General features: G+C 30.1%; 1 long non-coding RNA gene across 1 annotated transcript; it reads left to right on the forward strand.

Annotated features, from left to right (window-relative positions):
- Positions 1-4,429: 4,429 nt before the first annotated feature.
- LOC126740940 (uncharacterized) lies at positions 4,430-4,820 on the forward strand. Its single transcript, XR_007662067.1, has 2 exons — positions 4,430-4,533; positions 4,628-4,820. It is a non-coding gene; the product is annotated as an uncharacterized LOC126740940 (long non-coding RNA).
- The last annotated feature ends 228 nt before the right edge of the window (positions 4,821-5,048 follow it).

Genomic DNA, 5,048 nt, shown 5'->3' on the forward strand with positions numbered 1-5,048 from the left:
TTTTATTGGAAGGTATAGAAAGTTCGAAATGACTCTCAAAAACTTCCAATGTCAAGAATCGGTCCACAAAAGAGACTAGTCAGAAAAGTAGAATTGATTTCCAAGAGTTTACTGTTACTCTGAGCTTTCCGGTCATTATAAGAAATAAGCTTACTAGCGAAAGAAATTTCAGAAGCCTGATATGTTACTATTATTATTTAGAGCCTGCTTTTTTTTTAAATTTTAAAACGGGTTCAATTTTACTTGGGCGCCAGAAATATAAAACGAAAATATATAGATTGAGTTATGATATATAATATTCAATGCTAAATTATGTAGCTACCTGAGTTGATGCAGTAATGATCGTGTTGGTAATTAATGCAATCCCTAATAATACCCAGGTCAATACTGAAGAAAAGGATAACCTTACCAAAGTAATTCCTCTCAACCTTGTAACTCCTAACTCAGCTGGGCATGAGATACTCCACTAAACTCCAGGTCCATGAGATATGTCCGACAATCCAAATTGTTATTGTAAATTTCAAAATAATAATTAGTTATTTTTTTACAATCAGGAGGAGGGTACTTACCCTTAAGTTTCTTAAGCAGTTATTATCTTCAGCTAAATAGTTAAAGAATGAACTAATAAGCGTCCTTAGCTTGTGATTTAGAAGTGCGATAGATTTCTTTTCAAAAAGACTTGAGAATGATTAAAATGTAATTCTTATATCAATTAAATATTGATTGAAATTATATTTATAAGTTTGAATTACTTAACGTAATTGCGGGAAGCTAACAAATTACTTAATATATTTACTTCGCAGAGAAATAAATATAGAACATTTTATTTTAATTTAAACTACAAGAATTTCACACTTCACAAAGATAATTAGTCTTATGAAACTTATCACTTTACGAAACTAATTTAATTGTCCAATGATTAAAATTGACAGGAAAGAATTATTAATTAGAAAGTAAACAATATTTACATACTTTGCGAAAATTGCCATCCCTTAGGTTCAGGTTAATGGACTGCCTCATGCTCCGTACTCTCTGAGTGTAACAACTCCCAGGAAAAATTTGCAAGGAAAATTCGATGCGATGGAAATGGTCGCAATATAGCACAAATAAAAAAAATCTAAGAAACAAATAACCCCTATAATACATCCCTATATACAATTTGAAATAAAATACACTTACCGTGAATTAACAGAATTTTCAATTAGATGACGCAGGTGAAGAAGATTGAAACGACATAAAGTCGATTTACGAAAATGAAATCTCTCGAAGAGAATTTTCCAAAAATATTATGCTCGGAAAATACCTCAAAACATTGTAGATCAAATAAATCGCACTACTTTAGCAGATTTATAAAATAAATAAAATAGGTAAAATTTAATCCTAAATTCTAGCCGATAACTTCAATCCCACATTTCTTAATATTCGCACTTCGCTTTCCCGCAAGAATGAAAAACCAGGAAGTGACAATCTATCACCGTCAGTCAATCCTCCCTTCAATACTCATCAATAGACAATCATTTTAAATATACATAAAACCCTATGTTTTATACTATTTTTTATTTTTCTTTCGAAAATGTCCATTTTTAGAAAGAAAATAATATAAAAAATTTACCGCGGACTAAAATCCAAGCATCTTACAAAATAAATATTCTATTAAACAAAGATAAAACACCTGCGACTGCGATCTGGCGATTCCTACTTCAGGCTGTGCAAGTGATTGTGTATCTCTCTCTATCCCACTGATTTTGAGGATTACGGGGCCGTACCCAAATAAAATTTTGGGCTGTTTTTGTAATACTTTCGTCGTGTTTTTAAAGAGATCTTAAGGATGGGTCTATCGCCTTTAATAGTTGGGAGGGGAGGCATGTGAGGTTACTATTTGCTGGGTTTTGCTTTTTTACACGGAGATGAAAATGGAGATTTAGAATTTGGTCTGTATTCGTATTGCAGTTTTTACTGTGAGGAAGTATGTTTTTTTATTTGTGTTTGTGGATTTGTTTGGTATTATACCTAAAGACCTTAAAATGTTTCGACCCTGGGAAAATAGGCAGGACAATTTTTCAAATGAAGAGGAAAGTGTGTGGGCTTATGGAGACCGTGGGTGCACAAGACAGACAATAACATTTGTGATGAAAACAACAAGAGTAATCTGGACAGTCATTTAAACTCACATAGTTCTGATAGTTCATTTTCTAGTGTTGAGGAAGCAGACAAAGAAAAGCAATGAAAGAATTCTAAATACAAAAACAATGAAGTTCTGACCATAGAGATAGTTAAGGACACCTTATTGGTAAGAGACAACCATTTCTCGGTCTCAACCTTGCGGAGATACCTAATAAAACTGGGATTTAAGTTTAAGATGGTTAACAAAAGAGCTGCTGTATTGGAATTGTCAGGTAACGTATAGAATATTTGGAGAAAATTAAAAAATATTGGGAGGAAGAAAAATCCATATATTATTTTGACGAAACATGTATGATACATTTATGATTTTCATTCTCTGGAAAAAGGTCCCTTTTTTGCCATAGTAAGAAAACCATATTTTTATTAATTAAACAAATTTAAAATTTTGATTTTTACAGCTTACTGTCCCTGTTGTCTTTCTGCGACACAATAAAGTCTGCTATTTCCTCCATTCCCTGGAAAAAAATCCTTTTTTGCTATGGTAAGAAAAACACTGTTTTTATTAAGACAAGTTTAAATTTTGTTTTTTACAGTTTTTTGTCCATGATTTGTCTTACACAGACGGTATAAAACCAGTCTAATTATTTTTTTTACAGTTACTGCCACACTTGTTCTTTCCCAGAAAGGCAAGACTATTTCTTTCATATTTCACTGGAATAAAAAAGGCTATGTTACATCTGACTTCAAATGTATTTAAAAAAAAATTATTGTAAATATTTATTATTATTAATAAAATTTAAAAATTATCTCTGCTTCTCGTGCACACTTTTTAAATCTGTTTTAGTATCCATATGCTTAAGTGCCAGATGAAATTGGAATCCATAGCGGCAACAGAGAAACTGTTTCCTTCCTTAATGGAAGAAACTGCTAAAGAACAAAGGCAAAACAAACAACAGAGCTTAGAAAATTGTATTAACTCTTTGGGCCAGATTCAAATGAGTGGTTAAATTTATAAAAGTATTCTCACTCTAATTTTAGGATCCAGTATATTTAAAATGTAGTGTTTGGTATAAGATTTTTAGTTTTTAGTATAAGCATTTATTTTTGTTAATTTTCATCTAATATTTCCTATTATGAACAATAACTAACTATGAGGTAAACAAATTAATAAATATTACATTCAGGATGCAAAGTGTGTTTTTTTTTATAAGTAAAACTTGTGTCGAGATATAGACAGCTAGATGATGTTTAATGTAAACGTTTATTTTCAAGAATATACTTCCACTTTTCTGACTACATAATTACTTTTTCTGAAAAGATGTTGGTACTAAATATAGAGATGAAGTTTTCATAAGTAAGTTATTATCATAATATGTATTAATTAAAAAAAAAAACAATAATAAAGGACATTGAATGTGGCAGCCAAAATCCCCGTTAATAATAACCACCAAATAAAAATAACTCCCAAAAAAAGGAAATATATAAAATTTGAAGACAAACCAAAACATTTTACCCTTTAATGTCAAAAAGTAAATCTTTAATGCCTTAATCCACAGAATAAATGGGACTTGTAATTTGTACCACCTATTCTCTCATCACTTATTATAAACACCCCACTGATGGCGCTCAAAACTAAACTTATTAAATTAAAATTTTTGGTTTAATTGATTTTACGTACTTAAATCTTATCCTTAAATTAAATATAATCTTGGTATTAACTATCCTGAATTTCTAGCTTTATAAAACTAAACCCAAAAATCCCGAATAATAAAATTTTAAATACAAATAAATTTTAAGGCCGGACCTGTGCAACTTTTCACGCTTGAGTGTCTGGGACTGAGATCAGATGTCTAACAAAATAGTACGTGGGCGTCTGAAGTCAAATTTTATGAACCAAATGTATAAGTTTAAAAAAATATGTTTAAAACATTTATTTATTTAATGGAATGATTAAATATCGCTTAGAATATTTTTATGACTCTTTCCACATAAAATTTTGCGACTTAAACATGCATGACATGTGACAATGCAAGCAACACCGGCACACGGACTATTCGCGGCACATTAAAGATTCTCATCAAGAAACTCAGTAAATATTTAAAAAAAAATCAATGATTCACCATACACATCACTTAATTTAATAGGAAAGCTTTATTGGTGAGACATCATTAAGGAAATAAAATTTTAAATTTGTTGCAATACATGCAGCTACCCTGACTTGCCGTAGTCTGACTGAAACCTCGATGTCCAAAATTTGAATGTCAAACATAATCTGTAAGAAAGTGACAGTGACATGTTTACTTTTAAAACATCTATAATGTTTATTGTGTTTGTTTTCTCTTAATAAAATATGGGAAATAAATTAACACAATTAGTTCTTATATTTCCTAGAACACTTCCAATCCTAAGGTAAGTACCAAAAGTCTTTTCCCCTAATAAGGAATAATGCATGAAAACAAAACAAAAGGATAGTTCAGCTATTGATTCCCTAAATTATTCACAGAATGGATGAGGACAAATTGCTATGATATTTTTCTTCACACAAGACATTCTCTGACTGCTGCCTGCTAGACAATACTGATTGAATTGAACAATTGTGGAGATTCAACTGTTTTAAGTCCCCTGTTATTTCTATTATATATTAATGATATCTTTAATGTTATAAATGATTGTAAAATAGAGTTTTTTGCTGACGACACTATGATTTTTTATTTAATCGAGAGGGATCTAAATGAAATGCAAATAATTGTCAATAATGATTTATCTAATTTATTTAAATGGTTTTGCAGTAATAGTCTTTGTCTAAACACATCAAAATCGAAATTTTGTTTATTTGGGAAAAAGAGCAAATTAATGCACATCAATGTGAAAGATATTTACATTGTGGTAAATAATAAAAAGAGAATATAAGAATCAAATTAAAT

The sequence above is a fragment of the Anthonomus grandis genome, chromosome 10 (assembly GCF_022605725.1).
Source record: "Anthonomus grandis grandis chromosome 10, icAntGran1.3, whole genome shotgun sequence".
NCBI classification, from domain to species: Eukaryota; Metazoa; Arthropoda; class Insecta; order Coleoptera; family Curculionidae; genus Anthonomus; species Anthonomus grandis.